The sequence below is a fragment of the Natator depressus genome, chromosome 5 (genome assembly GCF_965152275.1).
Source record: "Natator depressus isolate rNatDep1 chromosome 5, rNatDep2.hap1, whole genome shotgun sequence".
Classification (NCBI taxonomy): domain Eukaryota; kingdom Metazoa; phylum Chordata; order Testudines; family Cheloniidae; genus Natator; species Natator depressus.
Genome location: NC_134238.1, coordinates 16,270,217 through 16,292,639, shown reverse-complemented (window position 1 = coordinate 16,292,639; position 22,423 = coordinate 16,270,217). Strand labels below are relative to the sequence as shown.

Sequence of the window (22,423 nt, the reverse complement as noted above, 5' to 3'; positions counted from 1 at the left end):
TCACGCTCTTGGCTTTTGCTCTGTAATTCCTCTCCCACTTCCATCTGTTCCATTCTTCCCTCTGCCCTTGCTCATTCACTGTTCCCAGAGCCTTTTGTCACCTGCAAATGCAGGCATATTTAGCATGTAGCTGTGCAATCTCTTCCCACCAAGTGGGCACAGCTTCAGAACCCAGGGCTGTCATTCCAGTGATCTTGTAACAGCCCAGCATAGCCTAGGCCCACTCCCCATCTCCCAGACTGGCTTGGACAATGAGAAAGCAGCACTCCCAGTGCCTGGGTGGAAGTGGAAATTCTGTAATCCATAAATCTTGCAGAATCACAGTGAGGTGACATTCACCTTAGAGTAGACTCGTACGGAAGGTCTGTGAATCAAGTAACAGCCAGTAGGATCAAATTGCTTTGACATAAATTGTTCTCTGTAAGTGGGGAAGCTTTGGGGGAAAGAATTTGTTCTCTCCTGCAGTGAATCTAAAAAATAGACGATATCTTAATACTACCTGATACTGGCTTTGTTTCCTGTACCTATTGTTCCTGGCTTATTTTATCACATTCCTGGTTTTTTGATGTTATTGCTGTTGTGTGCAAATAAATCCAACTTTTCTTTCACCCGCCTCTGTTGGAACGTTACTTATTGTAACAAATCCATAGCCACCCATGGCTTCAAGGTTTTCACTATGCTATACACCATGGCCACTCAGAACTGAACAGAACCATCATCAGGAGAACTGAGATCCTCCTGCTCTATCAATATAGGCTCCACCTCTTGGCACATCTCCAAAACTATTAGCAGTATATGATCTACAATGTACAGTTGAGTACTTCTCACCTCATGTAGCAGAGGACAGATGTGCAAACGCACAAACCAGTTCATTACAATATTAGCAAATGATACAAAAGAGGAAATGTTTTCTAAGGCTGGTACACTCTAGAATCATAAAATCAAAGCCACAGGGGCTTCCCTGAACGGCAGGAAGCAGGAAAGGTGGCAGCAGCGTCGTAAGCATTAAAAAGAAAAGGAGTACTTGTGGCACCTTAGAGACTAACGAATTTCTTTGAGCATAAGCTTTCATTAGTCTCTAAGGTGCCACAAGTACTCCTTTTCTTTTTGCGGATACAGACTAACACGGCTGCTACTCTGAAACCTGTCATAAGCATTAAAGAAACAGTCAAAGTTTCAGGGTAACTGCACCTTTAAACCCCCTCCCCCCACCTACCACCCCTGTGGTCTGCTTCAGGAATGCCCGCTCAAGGTCTCAGGCTGTTAGCTGCCAACTTTCTCTGGGAAAAGATCAGTGTTCCTCTCCCTCCAGACCTGGGATTTAGGTGGCAGTCCCCTTGCACTCACTGCGATTCTCTTTGAGCAGGTCTGACTAACATCTCTCTTTTTTTTCCTCCAAGGGCTATGACCAATGTGTCTCAACAGTTTCAAGTGACCCAAACAGCTCTTCCAAAGCAGAGGACCTTTCCTTAAGGACAAAGGCACACACAGAAAACCATACCAGAGTATAAACATACCAGAAGCCACCCATCAGACCTATGGGGGACCTGGCAGGTTCCAGTCTTTTCAATAGTTCAGCAGGGTGGGGGTCCTCCTGGGAAAAAGATCATGTCTGTTTATTGAATCAAAAAAACGTCAGATTAAACTCAGCCTTTTCATGCCAGACGTCACGTTCCTGTTTGAACCAGTATACCTAAACTACCCCACAGGTGGTACTTTTCTGGAGCTGTTTATGGTCCCAGTGAGATGGACAGCCAGCCAGACACACAGTTTTTAGTTCCTGGAGAAACTGTAACCCTCCTTGATGGAGCTGAATTCAATCCCAAATCCACAACAATACAGAGAATACATAAAAAGTAATACAACATGGTTCTCACAGATACTGCATGTGGCTGCAATATCTGTCACAAACTCCCCAAAGGACAGTAGGGCCAGTTTCAGCACTTGTACAGACATCTGTGACAGGGTCATACACTTTATTCTACACGGGACCATATGGCACACACACAAACACAAGCGCTCAAGGAAGACACAAAATTCCCTCCAGGAAGGCAGATAGGCCTGTAACAGAGCACTTCCTCCCTGCCCATCACTCTCACTTGAACATTGGGATCAGCCTCACTTGAGGCAGGTTCAGAAGAGCTTGGCTTAGACAATGAGAAACCAGCACTCCCAGTTCCTTGGTGGAAGTGGAGATTCTGACAGCCATCCTGCCATTCATCCTTAACGTCCCCCTAGGAATACATTCTCATTTTAGACTGGGTTAAGTTTTACATTTGCATTTTAGCTCTGGCCTTCTCACAGCATGAAAGGGTTTTATTGAAGCCTTTACTCGAAACATACTATCCAACATTTCAAACTTTCCATCTTCCACTGGCCTGGATGACCCAGGGGGTGAGTTAATGGACTACATGGCCTTTCATCTGCAGGCCACTGGCTCCAATTCAGCTCAGCGATAAGTGAAAGTCCTTACCTGGGGATGGCTGTCGACTGGCCCGTGCGAGGTGGGCTTGGTGGTCTCAGACTAGTTCCCCATGGATACATCACACAAGACCACCACCCCAGTTGTCACTAACTGGCCCCAGTTGGCAGTTGCATGAGGCCTGGGCCTGAACAGATATGGAGAGACTGAACTACCAAATCACACCTACAAGCATTTGCTGCAAGTTGGGCAACTGGCTAGGGTACAGATAGCATATGCTGTGCCTTTTTGGTGAGCTAGCACCTCTCACCAACATTAAATTCACTTACACCATAGGAGAAAGAAGAACTTTTTATCACAGACTTGATTTAGTGGTGGAGCCCATAACGGATGTGTTCAGACAACAAGCAGCAGGAATTTCCACCACATGCAGCTTGATCGTGAATTTTATGGGACCAGCAGAACATTTTTCTCCCGCATCTTAGGAGTGGCAAACCTGGAGAACTGACCAAATAAAAGAGCAGTGTATGAATCTTGCACTCCTACTTCCCTCTACCCACAGTCTTGCTGTGACACAAACTGTGCTAAGCCTGGCACTTTGCACCTGCCAATTCCAGAAAGACTCCTGAAGCAGAGATTAATTGTTGAAAGCTATTACTGGAACTCTGCTTCCATTGTCTCACCTCACAATGAACCCGCCTTTCCTGCAGCTCGTATGATCTTCCCGAAACAGCACTAGTGAGTAGAACTAATAGATTCCTCCTTGAATCAGTAGAGCTTAAGCTAGAGCAATGAGCTGGATTTGCATATGGCTTGCAAGAATGATCTGACCTGTGCTTTGGCTTCCCTGTCCCCCCCCACTTTTTTATATGCAAGATGAAAGATGAGGCACGTGGATATTCTAAACCACAAGAACTGCTGGAGGCTCATGAGCAGTTTGGGGGGTAGGAATACACTCTCCCCTTTCCAAAGATAACAGCATTTTAAAGTTAATTGATGTTAGAGGTGGAAAAAATAATTTAAAACCATCTAATCCATTCCCCCAGGGGACCAGTGGAGGATTGTTCTCTATGGTATGTAGCTTGAAGGTTCCTTGGAGATCCTGGATGAAATCCTGGCCCCAAGAAAGCAAATTCAGCTTACCTGGACTCCTGTCATCATGCTGGCAGGGCTAAACCTGAGTGGTGCTGGGACCTCAGAGTTTGCAGTGCCTGGAGCAGGGAGGTAAGCCCAGCCAGTCCTGTGGGACAGGAGCCACAAGAGCTGCCATGCGACCCTTTGAAACATTCGAGCGACCCAATTTTAGCTCCCAAACCATCAGCCAAGAACCCTGATTTATTTCTCTGCTCAAGCCTCATACAGGTCTATGCCCTACTTAAATTCCACTTAACCCGACACTTGGAGGACTTAAATGGAGCATGGCCCTTTGCACAAGGTGAATTTCACCCCAAGAAATAAACATATTCCTAATCAGGCAAACACACTCAGTGAGTTGTATATCTATAACACCTTCCATCCAGAGATCTCAAAAACACTTTACAAACATTAACTGATTCTCACAACAGCCCTGTGCAGTAGGAAAATAGCGTGTTCGTTTCAAAGATGGATTAATACAAACACAGGTTAAGGCCAAAGTTGGCACACTGTAGATGCCTAAACAAAAGTACTCTGAATTGCAAATGTTAATGGAAGGTGTTTCAGCCCCTCTGAAAGTCAGGGCACTTTTATTTAGGTGTCTAAATATGGATTTCAGTTGCTCATCTGGGGCACCCAAGTTTGGAAGTTTTGCCTTATGTAAGTTGCCCACAGCACAAGAATAGAACCATAATCCTAACTCTGAAATCCTAGCTCCCTGCTTTAACAAGGTCACAATTCTTTTTCTTTGTTTGTTTTAAATATTTCTTAAAAGGAAGTTAAAATGAGATCACAGTTGTATTTTTAAACACAGAGTCTCTGGCCATTTGCAAGGGATTCCTACCATTCTACAGTCTGCACCTCTGGCTTGATATGTGATTTATTTTTATACATTAAATAAGGTAAAGTGGCTTGTATGGTGTAATGATTTAAATATTCTCCTTAAGCATTAAGGTTCCCCTGCATAAACACATCTTTGAATAGGAATGCATTGGGGGAGATCTCTGCCTCGGAGTGAGGGGCACTTCAATGCCCCAAGGGAACTGAACAGTTTGAGGTTGGTTGATACACGCATTACGGGTATGTCTATACTACCTGCTGGATCGGTGGGCAGTGATCGATCAAGCGGGGGGGGGGGGTCGATTTATCGCGTCTACTCTAGATCTTAGATCGATCCCTTCCCCCCATGTACACCATGTAGACCAGGCCAGTTTCCTGTAGTCTGACCAGTGGTGAAGGGCATTTGACTGGGAGTTCAGTCTCCATCTAAGGCCTGACTCACAGCCAGGCTGAATATCAGGACAAGGGAAAGGTATATAGGGATGAAACTTCACAAAAGGCTGTTTTTCATTATCAAGAACATTGGGCCCAATCTCCAAGAGGCCGAGTTCCCGCTGAGGACAACAGGAGGGGAGCGTGTTCAGCATCCCTTAGAAGGCTCTCAACGCCATGTAGGACTAGGTCATTGTTAGTCGTGATGAGTAAACCACAAAGAGTTGAGAATTTGAGTCTGGATCCTTCTCAGATGTATCCATATCGCTGGTCTCCAAAAACAAGCTGGAGACCTCATAAGAAAAGGTTTTCTCATGAGACGCCTGGTATTTCTGGCTACTTATCCTGTGGGAACTCTGAATAGCACAGACCTATGATAAACTAGATGGATATGTGAGAGATACACCCAAGCATTTCGGAGCTTCAAAAAAAGGTTTGGTTCTAAAAATGGACTGTGGCTCCAAACAGGAGACAGCTGGGGGAGGTGGGGGGAGGGAAGGGGATGGAGGGGTTAGAACTGGTTTATCCAACTCTAGGGCTACTGACTTCAAGGACGTGGGCCCAGATCCTGAAAGATATTTAGGTGCCTAACTCAAAATGGGAATTAGGAACCTAAACACCTTTCAGGATCTGAGCCACTGTTACGAGTGCTGTCAAGTGCCAGTGGCAATGGGAGCATAATACATGGTGTGACGACGCTGCAATTAGACACCCACGGCTGGCTCGGGCTCATGAGACTCGGGCTAAGGGGCTGTTTAATTGCCGTGTAGCTGTTGCAGTTCGGGCTGCAGCCTGAGCTCTGGGACCCTCCCACCTCGCAGAGTCCTGGAGCCCGGGCTCCTTCTAAGCTCAAACGTCTGCAATGCAATTAAACAGCCCCTTGGCCCAAGCCCCACAAGCCCGAGTCAGCCAGCAGGCCAGCCGTGCGTTTTCAACTGCAGTGGGAGACACACCTGAAGACTGTAGTTAGTGGTGGATAGACAGGAGCAAACACAGAGGCCCACAAAAGGTAAGTGAAGGACATAATATGATATATTGACAAAGCATTCACTATTGGAAGATCCAGCCAGCTAAAGGGTTGTCACCCAGATACTCTGGGGAGGAGGGCCTTATAGTATCTAGATAGACAGACAGGAAAACGATTATTTTTAACATTTCTATTTATTCAAGCTACATCTGTCTAACTTAAATTTAAGATAGATAATACACTGGTAGGTGCCTAAGTGCTGACTTAAACTATATCACGTGTTTACATCATATTCACTTCAGTGGAGGTCAGTAAAAGCTGGGCATTTGCCACATGCAGCATTAAACAGAGCAAATCACATACTCTCAAGTCAGAATGATTTATGACTAAAAACAAAACAAATAAAACCTAGAACTAACAGAACTGTTTCTGAGAGAGAGAGAGAGAGAGAGAGTGCTCCCTCTGTAAAACAGCCTTCTCGACTCCCTCAGCAGACCGAAAGAATCATATGTGATGGTATAGTGCATAAGAAACAGAATCATAACACCTCCCATTCAGTCACATAGCTGTATATGCCTCATGTAATAGCAGTTGGCTTACAGAGCTATTTGCAATATTTCCCATTCTAGTTATAGGAAACATCACAATAAAAGGTAATAGCAACCCACATATGGTGGTGTATCCAGTTTTTTTAAATATCACCCTCTATACCACACTGAGCCGGATGATAGTGTTTCACTGCATTGAGAATACTGTCAGAGAAAAACTGACAGACAGAGCAGGAACAAGGAGAGGGGTCATGGAGTAAGGCAAACTGAACTCAATTTGGTTCTACGTGGGCTTGGCTGTATATGTCAAAGCTATTTACAAAACCAGAGAGATACAATGACAGAGAATGTTTGTTTATCATGGCTTCTCTGGCACCAATCCCAAGATGTAGTCACCTCATATCTAGACTTGGCAAAATTCAATTTTTTTTAAATAGTTTCAAAGAATAATATCAATGGTTATTTTTAAAATATTCTAATTTTTATCTATTTAAATTTTCACAGTTGAGCAAAATTACGGGTTTTAAGCATTTTTAAAATTTACATTTTCATTCGATTTTATGGGGATGGGGGAAATCAGACAATTTATTTAATCAATTGTCATTGAGATTCAAAAAGTTGAAGTCTTAAAACCATTAAGATACAAATTGTTATCATCGCATCCAAAATATACAAAGTAAATAGCCTTAAATCAAATTCTAATAAGTTATCAAACAGCATTTTTCTTACTTTGCCTAGCTGTAAATTTCAATTCTTATCAATGGAAATATGTTGTCATCTGTCTGTGTGTGTGTATGGTGAAATCGATGTCAACTGACATTTACCAATTAAAAAAAAAAAAAAAATCTAATCCTTCCTAGCCCACTCATATCTTTTAAAAAATACTCACACAATCACAAAAATTATAGTCTCCAGTAAAAGTAATTCAGACTTTCAGGTACCCACCTACACCATTCTGCAGTTATTATACTGCCCACAAGATAATCAAAGCTCAAGACTCCAGCTGTGCCTTTCTAGGGCCTACAAACCCACTGCCAATACAGTCACCTCTTTCCCACAAAGAAACCCAGATGAGTTTAGCAGCATTCCTGGAAGGGTGAAGACAGCAAAATACTTGGGCAAGACAACATGAAATAAAACAGAGAAACTGCTCTGGACAAACCCCTAGAATTGAAAGAGAGCAAGAATAAATTAATTAAATAAATAAACAACACAAAACACCACAGACAGTTATAACAGAGTCCAAACCTGAAACTCAGGTACTCCTACAGGACCCAAATGTAATCTAGATTGTAATCCTTTAGGACAGGACCAGGACAATGATACCATTGTGTGTGGCTAGGGAGCTACCCGAGGGGAAGGCAGGAGGAGTTGATGCCTCTGATCTCACTCAGGATTTTTGATAGAGTGGAAGCTTTAGTATGCATCTGGAACACCATAAGAGCTCTGCCAGTTGAGGGAATACACTGGATCCATGCCCTTTCCAATCACTGCCCATCCCTCCTTTCCCAGCTGCGTGGGCCCCTCCACAAACCCTCACTGGTAGGCTTTCCACCTCAAGGCCCTACACATGGCCTTACAGCACCAGCAACCAGCATAAACCAGTGCTAGATCTAGCCCATCTTGGCTCAGCAGTGCCAGAGAAGGCATAGTACTCTGCCCAGAGACTAGTACACCCATTCAAACTATAAAAATACCATGGATTAAGCAATAGACATAGGACACTCTGAAGCGAATAAGCACCAAGGAGAAGGCAGGGGAAGAGGAATCAGTTGGTCCCAACGGACATAACCAGGAGCAATTTGAAGGAATATGGCAAAGGGTCAATATCAGAAAAAATTCTTAATAGTCTGTGCAGCCATCTTCCCGGGAAAGGAGTGGAAATCCCATCATTTGAGTCCTTTAAAGCTATGCTGGACAAAGCACTGTAGAATACAGACTGTAGGGAACAATTCTGCTAGGTGACTGAATAGGACTTATCTCTGGTTTCTCTAGAGATAGCATTGAAAACATCTGTGGGATGAAAGTTACTGGGTCAGCTCATCCCCTATAACATCAGTGACCTTCACCTGGAACTATAGGCACTGACTTATTTTTCCAGGTGGGCGCTCCACCCCGAGGCCACATCTCCACTCTGCCCCTTCCCCAGAGGCCCCACCCTCGCTCTGCCTCTTCCCGCCCCTTGCTCACTCCTTTCAGCTCCCTCCCCTAAGGCCCCCCAGCCCACCTTCAGCTGGCTCCTCTCTATCCTCCTCTGCGTGCATCCCACCAGCCCCCAAAACAGCTGACTGGTGGCCAGCTGTGGCTGGTGGGTGCTGAGCACCCCATATTTTTTTCCCCAAAGGTACTTCAGCCCCAAAGCACCCACGGAGTCGGTGCCTGTGCCCAGAACAGTGGATTTTGTCAGTTTCACCTGGAAAACTGGATTTTTACATTTTTTTTAAATGGGGAGCGCCAACTCCTAACTAGAAATGAATGGGGAAGGAGGAGCAATTTGGAGGAACCCTTCCAAAAACAGCCTGATGAAAACGTTTTCTCGTTTGTCTGGTAAACATGCAGCTTCACAGCATCCTTGGAACTGTATCATTTCCCCCAAGCAAATCTTTAAAATAAATGAGAAATTGACAAAAGATTAGGTGTGAAAGGAGTGAGGAATCTAAAGAACAGCTGGAGAGTGCTGATTGATGTCACATTGTCTCATATGCTGCCACTTCATATGGCAGTGCAACGAAGCAGTGACTGCCTTAATGAAAAAAGCCCTGAACAATACCCAGCCTTGAACATCACAATCCCATATACTGAGAAGCTTATTTCATTTTCAGCTGTGGCTTTTGTGCACGTCCTCTGACCTCAGCCTCTACCTATAAAGTCCAATAGTCAGGTGTATCTATCACTGCGGCCCTGGGGGTTAGCAGAATCAGGGTGGGATTGTTGCTCATGTCTTAATTTCCATCTGCATCTTTGAGGGGTCATATTCATGTCATTAGAATATAAATAGGGCATGATTAAAACATGACATTCCATAGGAACTCCCATTAGCTAGCATCCTAGGAGGAGGATTGTCTTATGATTAAGGCACTAAAATGGGACTCTGGAGACCCGAGTTCAGTTCCCAATTTGTCTATAAACTCCCATGGACATCTCATTCTGTGGCTCAGTTCCCTGCCTGCAAAATGAAGAAGATGCTACCTCCACGTCTTGCAGTGGTGTTTTGAGGATAAATTCTTCACCAATAGTGAGGAATGTTTTTTCAGATACACAGATTAGATAGACCTGCGTATAGGGACAATGGATTGGCCCTAAAACAATATGTTGTCTGCTGCTGTATCGTGGGAGGGCAGAAGGCAAAAAAAATCAACAGCCCACATTTCCGTGTGAAAGGTGCTTGATGCTTATGACTCCATGGCTCACTAGAAAAGTTTCCCCATCTCCTCAGACATTTTCCGTTTGTACTCAAAATCAGAGAGTGCAGGAATGACATTTCTTCAGAATGATCAAAGCTGATAAGGAGATTGAACCAAAAAGCAATGAGGGAAACTGTATATAGCCCCAGGAGAAAAGAGAAAGATGGCAGGGATAGTATCATGGTACAGATCAATCTGCCACCAAAACAGGAACAGACAATGACAAATGGATATCTTCCACTGTTGTTTGCAGTGTTGTAACAATGTGGGTCCCAGGATTCAGGAGACAAGGTAGGTGAGGTAATATATTTTACCTTCTCTCAGAAGTTGGTCCAGTAAGAGATATTACCTCATCCACCTTGTCTCTCTAATGAGAGATGGACAGAGGTTACGTAGTGCAGGCACACTAAGTTCTGTGTTAGGCTGACTGGGCCTACTTCCAGCAGATATCCTTGGGTCCCATCTATTTTTTTCCTCTTTGGCAATACTTGCACATTAGAGACCGATGTGCCAATAAGATACTTTGCTTGGCAGAATTAGATTTGTCTTTTTTTCTTCATAATTTCAGATCAATTTTTATTGTAAGCATTTATTTATTTTGATTTCCTCAATTATGCAAAATTATGGGTTTTAAGTAGGGCTGTCAAGCGATTAAAAAATTAATCGTGCTGTTAAACAATAATAGAAGACCATTTATTTAAATATTTGTGGATGTTTTCTACATTTTCAAATATCTTGATTTCAATTACAACACAGAATACAAAGAGTACAGTGCTCCCTTTATATTTATTTTTTATTACAAATATTTGCACTGTAAAATGATAAAAGTATTTTTCAATTCAGACAAACATCCAAAAATATTAAATAAATGTCAATTGGTATTCTATTGTTTAACAGTGCGATTAATCGTGATTAATTTTTTTTAGTTAATCGCATGAGTTAACTGCAATTCATCGACACCCCTAGTTTTAAGCTTTTTATTTTTATCAATTAGACTTTTCACAACTGCAGGAAATTAAGGGGTGAGTAGCAGACAATTATTTAGTATCTACTGTCATTAAGAATCAGAAAGTTTAAGTGTTATTTGTAACATGCCTAAATCACATAACTTTGTCCATAACGTCTTCAGTTCCCACCGCTAGGAGGTTCGAGCTAATAAATAAATAAAATATCTCGGGCCTTTTATTGCAGGTACTGGAATTAGTAATTATTTGCTAGAACCAGCAGATGTTTTCAGATTTCAAAAGCTCTCCAGGGGCGGCAGGTGGAGCCCCCTTTCGGGGAGACTAGCCCCGGCGCTGCCCCTTCTGCCCACCCCTCCCCTCGGCCAGAGGAGCCCCAAGCAGGCCAGAGTCCCAAGCTCCCCTGCACAGAGTCCCAGGCCTCGCCTCCCCTTCCCAGACTCCAAGCTGCCCAGAGAAAAGTGTGCGTTTCTTTTCTCCGGAAAACGCTTTTGCTATGCCCCATCCAGGTTCCGGGGTGGCTGAAGAGGTGGTAGCACATACCGCCTCCTCAGCCACCCCAGAACCTGCATGGGGCACAATAGATCAAAAACTTCCCTCCAAAACCCCCCAATAGGGGGTGCAGAGGCCACGGCAGTGCCAGAGGAGGCTGAGCCTCCCCTGGCCTATACCACCTGCTGCCCATGAAGCTCTCCAAATTTAAGTTTATATCCTTTTTGTAGTACAAAATGTTGAGCTGCCGAAGTCGGTCTTTGAGAGGTGCATGCGATATTTGTCTTGACCTTTTCTGAACAAACTCAATGATTTTGCCATAGGCACTGAAGTTACGGGCACTGCAAGTGCACGCAATGCCACACTGGACATGACAGGCAATGACTGGGTTTCGACCTCTCCAGTTAGGCTGTCATCACAAGGCACTTCATACTCTATGTACAAATCAAAATTGTGCTTGAACTCTTCTGCCTTGCAAGGGAAAATATGCAGACTATTTTCATAGTCGCTAAAGTTGTGAGAAATCTGAGGTGTCACAAATGGATCAAACACTTGACAGTTCGCAAAAAGAGATCCAGCTCCTTAGAGTCTGTCTGGTACATTCCAGGTTATGGCTGCCTTCAGTTTGATTTGAAATTCTGATGAGAAAGTATGCATTGCAGATGAACGGAATTGCCTTTTGGAGCCCACTGACCTGAGTTCCACTTCTTTTAGGCATTAAGGTACATCAGCAGGAACTTGTAAGTCATAGGTAAGCAGCGTATCAAGGCAATGTATGAAGGGTGTATTTGATTCCATTTGCAAATGAACACTGTAGATTCCCCCCCCGCCCCAAAAATACACAAAGACAAGGTAACTTGCAGTACAGTTCTTGTTGATTTCCATCATCCTCGACCACCTGATATAGTTTCATTGCCTTCTTTGAGGTGAATCCTACCGCTTCTTCAGTAAGAAAGTCCATCACACTGTCCCAATACACATGAATGATTTTGTTGCCTCGACACAGGAAAACTAACACAACAGCACAACATGAGAGGGCGCATGCTCACATTGTTGAAAGGTAACTTTAAAAGACCCCTTTCCTGTTGGCATGTTTAAATTTCACTAGAAAACGTACCGCCAATTTGTTCATGTTGTAGAATGCATCAGGGTTGATCGCATGATCAATGGCTATACGCAGAAGATAAGCAATGCATGGAATGTGCAGTGGATGTGGATATATGTCTTTCGAGTCCTTTACTAAGCGTGGCATGTATATTGTGGAGTCACTGTTGACTGACACACAGTATTCCCATACTTGGCTGCATTTTCACAACACAAATTGAATCCAAATTGACATGACCCCTGCATTGCACTAAACAACAACAGAACATTTCAATAGAATTGTATTCATGGATTTATTTTTGTCACTGTAGAACACTGCAAGCATGTTAATTGCTGGCGGTCTGGAAAACTCTGGGTTTAATCAATTACTAAAGAGAATTTCCGACCATTCAAAAGATCCTTTATTGTAGCCTGGTGGTGAGCAACAAACTTCAGGAGGGTATTTTTCTTCCAGCTATTGATGTTCCGGGCAAGTGCACGTTGCTAGCGCATACTTGTGAAGCAGAGCTAATAAAAAGCTCCAACCCCATGGGCAGTATTCATTGGAATTGGCTCAAAGCACAATACACGTACCAGATCGTGTGGAAAATCTGCAGCTTCTTCCTTCTCTCATTCTTCCTAAATAGGATTCTATCAAAGCCTGGCTTACCTTTGCTTGACTCTCTTTTATTGTCAAATGAGATCTACTGTTTAGATGATCAGCAATACTATTGATCTTTCCAGAGATTTCTGTTTTACCAACTTTGCAGCATAGAATGTCCTTATCTCCCTTTCCAGACTTATTCACAGTTTTAAATTGGAGGTCGGCTATTCACTAAAATATTCCTCTAGGGCAGTGGTTCCACTTGTTCAGGGAAAGTCCCTGGCGGGCCAGGCCGGTTTGTTTACCTGCCACATCCACAGGTTCGGCCGATCGTGGCTCCCAGTGGCCGTGGTTCGCTGCTCCAGGCCAATGGGAGCTGCTGGAAGTGGCAGCCAGTACATCCCTTGGCCCGCGCCACTTCCAGCAGCTCCCATTGGCCTGGACAATGAACCACAGCCACTGGGAGCTGCGATCAGCCGAACCTGCGGACGCAGCAGATAAACAAACCGGCCCGGCCCAACAGGGGCTTTCCCTGCACAAGCGGTGGAACAAGTTTGGGAACCACTGCTCTAGGGTTTTCCTTTTGTGACTCGTTACTAACATAAAACAACAAACTTGGCCTCCCCTACTATACTAGTGCAATTGAGGCCACACCACAAGTGTAACTGCATTCATACTCTTTCTGAACTTCGATCCCAGAGCACTGTTGTGTTCATCAATCGGATCTGCAGCTCCAATACTGTTTGGCAGCCACTGTTGCCCTTTGTTACTTGGTTGCCACTGTTCCAGTCCCGCTAAGTGCTCCTATCCCAGCCAGGAAGGTGCGTGCTGGGACCACTACAAGGAGGATGAGTCCCTGGCTATGGGGGAGGCCACTCCGATGCTGAACGGCTCTGGCCCGGGAGCAGCAGATGGACCCCAGTACTTCTGGCTGATGAATGAGTGAACGGGGACATGGCAGCTGGGCTGCAGAGGGCTCCCTGCACAGCTGAGGGGCCAGGATACCAGATTACTGCAGGCACTAGGTCAGGGGGAGGCTGTGCTTACCTATTACTATCCAAGGATTTTTTTTTTCTCAATTGCTGCGTATCACGTGAAATTGACGCTTACCAACGACTAACGATTTAGCATCCTTCCAAGCCTAATGAGAAAGAAAAGGTTAAGGAGTGATTTGATTACAGTCTATAAGTACACGAGGAACAAATATCTAATAATGAGCTCTTCAATCAAACAGAGAAAGGTTTAACACAATCCAATGGTTGGAAATTGAAGCTAGACAAATTCAGGTTAGAAATAAGGTGCAAATTTTTAATGCTGAGAGTAATTAACCATTGGAACAATTTAACAAAGGTTGTGGTGGATTCTCCATCACTGTCAATGGTTTAATCAAGATTGGATGTGTTTCTAAAAGATCTGCACTAGGAAATATTTTTGGGAAGTTCTATGGCCTGTGTTATATAGGAGATCAGACATGCTCACAATGGGCCCTTCTGGCTTAGGACTCTATATTATTGCAGTGCATTGTGTCTGCAGGTGTTTAGGTGCAGAGGGACATAGGTTCGTAACAAAAACTGTCCAAAACGTGACACCAGACAAAATTCACCTGGGTTTATTACAAACCCAACAGGCAGGCCGTGCTCACCAGGCTCTCTCTGACTTGTCAACAATCCTCAAAAGAACGGTCATACTGGGTCAGACCAAAAGGTACATCTAGCCCAGTATCCTGACTTCCAAAAGTGGCCAATGCCGGGTGCCCCAGAGGGAATGAACAGAACAGGTAATCATCAAGTGATCCATCCCCTGTTGCTCATTCCCAGCTTCTGGCAAACTGAGGCTAGGGACACCATCCCTGCCCATCCTGGCTAATAGCCACTGATGGACCTATCCCCCATGAATTTAGCTAGTTCTTTTTTGAATCCTGTTACAGTCTTGGCCTTCACAACAAGGAGTTCCACAGGCTGACTGTGCGTTGTGTGAAAAAAATACTTCCTTTTGTTTGTTTTAAACCTGCTGCCTATTAATTTCATTTGGTGACCCCTAGTCCTTGTGTTAGGAGGAGGAGTAAATAACATTTCCTTATTTATTTTCTCCACACCAATCATGATTTTATAGACCTCTATCATATCCCCCATTAGTCGGCTCTTTTCCAAGACGAAAAGTCCCAGCCTTACTAATCTCTCCTCATAAGGCAGCCGTTCCATAACCCTAATAATTTTTGTTGCCCTTTTCTGAACCTTCTCCAAGTCCAGTATATCTTTTTTGAGATGGGACGGGCACATCTGCACCCAGTATTCAAGATGTGGGCGCACCATGGATTTATATAGAGGCAATATGATATTTTCTGTCTTATTATCTATCCCTTTCCTAACGGTTCCCAACATTCTGTTTGCTTTTTTGACTGCCGCTGCACATTGGGTGGATGTTTTCAGAGAACTATCCACAATGACTCCAAGATCTCTTTCTTGAGTGGTAACAGCTAATTTAGACCCCATCATTTTATATGTATAGTTGGGATTATGTTTTCCAATGTGTATTACTCTGCATTTGTCAACACTGAATTTCATCTGCCACTTTGTTGCCCAGTCACCCTGTTTTGAGAGATCCTTTTGTAGCTCTTCACAGTCTGCCTGGGACCTAACTATCTTGAGTAGTTTTGTATCATCTGCAAATTTTGCCACCTCACTGTTTATCCCTTTTTCCAGATCATTTATGAATATGTTGAATAGGACTGGTCCCAGTACTCCTTGGGGACACCACTATTTACCTCTCTCCATTCTGAAAACTGACCATTTATTCCTACCCTTCGTTTCCTATCTTTTAACCAGTTACCGATCCATGAGAGAACCTTCCCTCTTATCCCATGACTGCTTACTTTCCTTAAGAGCCTTTGGTGAGGGACCTTGTCAAACGCTTTTGAAAATCTAAATACACTTTATCCACTAGATCCCCCTTGACAACATGCTTGTTGACCCCCTCAAAGAATTCTTGTAGATTGGAGAAGTATGATTTCCCCTTACAAAAAACATATTGAGTATTCCCCCAACAAATTATGTTCATCTACGTGTCTAACAATTTTGTTCTTTATTATAGTTTCAACCACTTCAATCCTCAGCCACATTACAAACAAGCCTGGGTTTCAGGAATGGTTTCAGGGTAGGAGCCATGCAAAGCTCAGTGGTTTCCACCCAAAATCCACTGAAAACTTGTCACTTTAGGCTGAATTTTGCTTTGAGTTTCCAGATTTGTCAAATGCAGAAACTCAGAGTGAATACCAGGAAGAAGGAAAGGACTGTTGAACCCCCTGTTATCTGAAATCACCCTGCTTCAGATATCTCTCTTCATAACATCCATCCCACAGCCTCCAGAAAGACATGCCCTCTCACTATATAAATCATACATGTATTGTGGAGACTTCAGAACTCTACTCAAATACACTCAGAAAAGGCCCAGTCTAGTCAAACAAGCATGGGACTAGGTACCAGAAGTTCTAGGACAGAGGTTCTCAAACTTCTTTGCTGCACCACCACCACCCCCTTCAGAGATTCATGCCCCATATGCACAACCCACTCTTTTTCTCCTCCTCTCCCCTCCCCAATCAGACCCTTGCCCAAGCCCCCTGCTCTGCTCCCCTCAAACTCCCTTGCTCCCACTCTCCCATGTTGCCTGATCTATTGATTAGGTATCAATTACACAGGCCATTTAAAACATTTAAAATTCCCAATTAACACTCCAATATTTGGCAGGTTTTTGTCCCAAGATTGGGCCGAGTATTGTCAGAATTACTGTTCAGGTGGGAGCCCCAATGTACACAGCAGTGACCACAACACTCACACTCAGGAAAAAAACATTTGAGGTTGCAGAATTTGTATTATTACTGTGATTAGTCCTATAAATAAACAATCCAAAGAAGTAAGACGAAGTAATACAATCCTGTAGTTATGTCCAGCACCATTACATGTGTATGCTCACTCTATCCTTAGGGAGGACTAGAAGGGTTGAGACAGATCCTTTATAGACCATCATCCAAATTCATGAGCGACTCCTCCCTTCTTCACCATATTTCACCCTCATAACATTGGGGTACCCTTATCCTTCAGATTAGTATATTAATTAGTTTAAACTCATTAGCATATACATAAAAGTTAGTTACCATAGCTATCTGCCATTAGGCATCTGCTGATATTTACCCACAAAATATCTTGCGGTTACCTGTCAGTAGTTTTATGCTTAGTTTCAGCTTTTTCCAATATTGCAAAACAAGCAAAACAAAGTCTTATGTCATCTTGTGACTTAAGGTCACTACTAGTTTACTTACTTATGCTAACACTATAGAGCAACTTACTTCCTCTAAGGCTGCAGGGGCTTACCCTTATGCTAAACACTTAAACTAGTTCTTATAGCGGGGTGGGCAAACTTTTTGGCCCGAGGACCACATCGGGGTGCAAAACCGTATGGAGGGCTGGGTAGGGAAGGCTGTGCACATGTCCCCAAACAGCGTGCCCCCCCATCTGACCACTCCCACTTCCTGCCCCCGATTGTCCCCCTCAGAACTCCCCCCATCCAACCCCCTCCCCCCCCACACCTTGTCCCCTGACCACCCCCTCCCGGGACCCCCACCCCCTCACCACACCCCGGGACACCACCCCCTATTTAAACCCCCCTGCTCCCCATCCCCTACCCCCCCCAGAACCTCTGCCCCATCCAACTGCCCCCTGCCCCGACAGCTCCTTAACCAATTCCCAGCCCCAGCCCCCTTACCATGCTGCTCAGAGCATGTCTGGCAGCCGTGCTGCCCAGCCAGAACTAGACACGCCGCTGCTCTGCCCTGCAGGAGCGCAGCCCCGCCACCCAGAGCGCTGGCAGCATGGCAGTGGCGTGACTGCAGGGGAGGGGGGACAGCGGGGCAGGAGGGCCAGGGGTAGCTTCCGCGGCAGGGAGCTCAGGGGCCAGGCAGGACAGTCCCGCAGACTGGATGTGGCCTGTGGGCCATAGTTTGCCCACCTCTGTCTTATAGGCCTGGACCTATAGGTATCTTGCATTTCTGCATTCTTATTCTTTTCTTTTCCCTTATAACCAACATGTGGGCTACGGGGGTTACACCCAGCCTGCTGCACCCCCTCCCTCCCCGTGGTGGGCCACGATGCCTACCAGGGTGTGCCTGCTGACTCCACTCTGCTGCTGCTGCCCAGATCCTGCTGCCTAATACCACCAGCCCAGTATCCGGGGCTCAGGCAGAGCAGGGTGTGAAGTGGGAGGGGTTGGGCAGTAACAGGCTCTGGGAGGGAGTGGCCTAACTCTCCAGCCCCCCCTCCCCCCCTCCAGGGCCTTACTTCCACACCAGACCAGTAACAGGCACTGCAGGGGGCGGGCTTGCTCTCCAACCCCTTCCCCCTGGGACCTCCACGTGCATGCTGGCTGCTGGCATTGCCTCCCCACAGGCAGGGGCATTGTCTCCACCATCTCCCCCCTGATAAACTGTGAGAATGTGCTACTTCACATCAGGTCCTCACGCCCCCCTGATAAACTCATTGCCACCCCTGGAGTGGGGAGGTGCCCTCCCGTTTGAAAAACTATGTTCTAGGAGCTCTAATCCCAACCCTGCCAATGACTTACCACATAGCCTCGAACAAGCTTCTTCATCTCCCCAAAGCCATAGCTTCCCCGCCTCATGAATGAGGTTTCTCATACTGACCTGTCACAGGGTCTTGTCATTTAACTGATATTCATACAATGCTTTGAAAGTGTGAAGTGCTGCTCATAATTAATAAGCGGCCAGGATCTTTCATGAAGGGCAGCAGCAGAAATCAGCTCCATGTTGTAAGTCACTGATGAGGATTTATTTAAGAGGATCCGATCATTAGTTTTACACATCCAGAGACACGGCAAAGAGGAGGAGGTGTAAAAGACTAAGCCTAGTATTATCAAACAACACTACGGTTAGGTCACTTATCTGACTGTCGGGCACCTGTAACTCCCTGTAAAAAACAAATCACCCAATTTATTTCGGTATCTAATTTTAAGCACCCAAATTGACCAAAAGTATGCCTTAGCTATAATCATGTTTTGCTCCAGAGCCCAGAACCACCACTGGAATTTATTAGATAGATAGATCATAGTAGGTCATCTCGTCCATCCCATCAGTGCACGGTTGTTCGCAGGAGTACAGAGAATACTTGACACCCAACAGCTTTCAGGTGCAGATGGCTGACAGTTTGAGTCCTTCACTGGGGCAATTAAGAGCCATAATAGTAACCGCGTACAGCTATGAACTGGTGGATCACTTACACCACATCATAGTTCAGCATCCGTTACTCTAAAAACGTGCCTTTCCTACACAGCCAGAGAAGTACTAAAGCGCCTGCAAATGAAATGTCTGAGGTAATGCTACACTCACAAAGTCACCGTTCATTCATGCACACACCATTTAGACATTTGCCAGTCAAGCAAACAGGAGTATTCATACTCTTTAGTGTAGGCGAGGAACCACAAAAGGCCTGATTCTCTACACACTTACAGCAGTGTAAGTCAGGAGTAACTCCACTGAATTCAGTGGAGTTAACTGAGTTATGGAAGAGAGGAATTGAGGGGATCACAGCCCACAGAAGTGGATGACAGCCCACAAAAGAATTGGAAGCAGAGTATAAGAAATATTATAATAGAGGGATGTGGTGCCAATAGACTCATCATCATCATCATTCCCCGACAAGCCTTTTAACAGCCATCCTCACGTCAATGCCTCTCGCAAGATAACATGCTTAAAGACACCAGTTATCACCTCCCTTAGCCACTACAGCACACTGTACAGGTGCTCTGATGCTATTTTTGCCTTCTGTTAGCAGCAGCATTTGTAACTAGAGCAGGAACACGAGAAATGTATTTAGGATTTCCATGGAACAAAAGAGCTTGTGAAAATGATGGGGCCCTTCTCCCCTAACATACCAGGCCATGCCCCCAGCACACACTCCCCCCATCCAGCCTCTCCTGCGCTGCACCCCACAGGCCAAGGAGTGGGCTCCGAGTCCTTTCTCCCTGGGGAATGGGAAATACCACCTCTCCACAGAGACCACTGTTCATACAGCCAGATAGCATGTCTCCAGTGTAGCACGGGGGGAGGACCGACTGGACTATTTGCCCCCACAAAGTGATAAATACAGCAGCCCCATCACTCCACCATCCCACTGGGGCAGGGGAGGGACTACAGCGCTGCATTGTAGAGACCCTGCCAGGGAAACTCATGTCATCATCCTTGCTTAGCTCTCTCCCCATCTCCACTCCTGTCTTGGGGGGAGGGGGCGCCCAGGCCAGAGGCATGAAAGCCAGAGAAGGTCCGCTTCCCACCTAGCAGTGAACCCCGAAGAGGGCTAGAATCAAAGGGCTCCAGGAGCAAGCGAGCTAGACTCAGGTGCTGGGGAACAGCGCGAGCTCCTGCGGATTCCCCCCCTCCCGCGGCTGGAGGGGCTGCCTGTGGTCGCCTCTTTCATTACTGCGGGAGGGGCAGCCCCTCAGCCCGCGCCCGCCCGGTGCCTTCCGCTACCTGGGGAAGCACATCCCTGGCACAAGCACTTACCCATGGAGAGAGAAGCACCCGCCGCGAGCCCAGCCGGGAGCGCGCCTCCTCGGGCGGGGCTCGCCTCGCTCCTGCCCCTCCGTCCGCAGAGCGAGCCCGAGCAACCCGGCACATCTGCCCCGCTCAGCCCCCGCAGCTCTGCCTCCCAGGGCCCCGCCCACCGCCTGACGTCAGGGCAGGCCTGTCCGTCACGGGGCGGCCACCTGCCGCTGCAGCTCCCCCGCGGGAGCCGCGCCGAGCGCCCTGCAGACTCTGACCGAGCTGCCCGGCCCGGTCTTCCCCAGCCTGAGCCCCGCTCCAGGGCAGCCACCATAGGTGGGTTTTCAGCGCCCCCGCCTTCGGATCTAGGGTGACCAGACAGCAAGTATGAAAAATCGGGATGGGGGGGGGGTAATAGGAGCCTATGTAAGAAAAAGACCCCAAAATCGGGACTGTCCCTGTAAAATTGGGACATCTGGTCACCCTATTCGGATCGGCTGGGCCGGATTCTGCTCTCATTTACACCAGCTCCTTGGACTTCCCTCGCACCAAGAGCAGGACCACCAGCCAGCCCGCCCCCGGGGAAATAACGCATCCGGCAGTTGTAGGGAAGAATAAAAGCCCGAAAATTCACAGCCCCAGTAACAAACGACTCAGCCAGATGTGGGTTGATTCCACCGGTGTGAATGGCCATAGGGACCTGGTGACAGGAGCTGGTTTTGCTCTCCACGGAGCCTTCCAGTCTAGGGCCTTGAGACACTTGGCAATGAGTGGACACAGGGAAGTAGCCTTAGCCCCATGTTGGAGGTGTAAGGTGTTCTGAATGCTATTAGTATATGGATCCCACTAGCCAACTGGAGAGGTTTTATGTTAGATTAGGGGAAAATGAAAGAGAGAGAGAGTAGGTAATTTGCCAGAGTCTCACAGGAAGTCTCTGGCATAGTTAGGAAGATCCCAGCTGTCCTGACTCCCAGTCCTGTCCTTTAACTACAAGATCCTCCTCCCCTTTTGGGGTGGGACTGGGGAAGTCAGGAATTCCCACATCCCAGTCCCCAAACTCTCTGTTCCCTGGTTGTAGCTGTTCAGCAGCTGTCTCAGCCCCTGGTAGTGTACTTTTCCCTTCCCCTTTTATTGAGTCGGACCCTGGCCAGCCCTTCATTCTGAACAGGCACATGGGGGCGGTGGAGCAATAGCCCTTTATAAGGATGTTTCTCTGCTCTGCTCAGAAGCCAGCTACAATATCGCAATGAAGCACAGGCATGGATTAACTTCCCCAAAGGGGAGGGACGGGGAGCGGAGGGGCAAGGTGAGAAGGGGGCCACAATGCTGGTTCAGATCGTAGTAAAGGTTGTTGCAAGAAAACTCTCATGTTCTCATAGTGCCACGCATCTCCCACACCTGACGATCGGATTCTTTTTGCGGATACAGACGAACACGGCTGCTACTCTGTAACCTGGTTATGTCGCAGAGACAGCCATTGCTGCACTGGTCCAGCATCCTCTCCTGGTGCTGGATAAAGACCCAGGCTTAATTTATTAGGTCTATCAGCCACCTTTCAGTCCAGGGATCATGAGGTGATGCTTACTCACTGGCAGATGATGTGGGGGTGGAGGAAGACAAAGCAGTTGCCCTCTGGTAGCTTCGTTCTTCTTTCTCAGAGAAGCAACCCAAGCAAGCTCCCTGACGTAGGCACAGCAGGATCCAGTTCCAATATCCCTTCTGTTCAACACATCCCCAGTATCACCACCTCTTCTGACTTTATCACTAGTCTCACAGTGGTTGGTGCTTCCATTAAAGTCTCAGCTCCTGGAATCATGATTATGAGAAAATAACTTACTCTAAAATAAAAGTTTCTAGGCCTTTGGTTATGGAGTAAAGCTTGAATTACGAACCCTAAAGACTCAGAAACCAGGAGACAAACAAAAAAGGACCTCACATTTATTACTTTTAAGGTAATCTCATGGTGTTTTGAATGGCTGGGCTTGGCAA

General features: G+C 46.1%; 1 protein-coding gene across 2 annotated transcripts in view; it reads right to left on the bottom strand.

The window, feature by feature from the left end:
• MAPK4 (mitogen-activated protein kinase 4) overlaps nt 1–20,595 on the bottom strand; it is a 147,751-nt gene extending 127,156 nt beyond the window's left edge. For both annotated transcript variants that reach the window (XM_074952361.1, XM_074952362.1), the window contains exon 1: nt 20,456–20,595. The gene's annotated coding sequence lies outside the window, so the exon portion shown is untranslated. The remainder of the gene's footprint in view (nt 1–20,455) is intronic.
• Nucleotides 20,596–22,423: the final 1,828 nt, after the last annotated feature.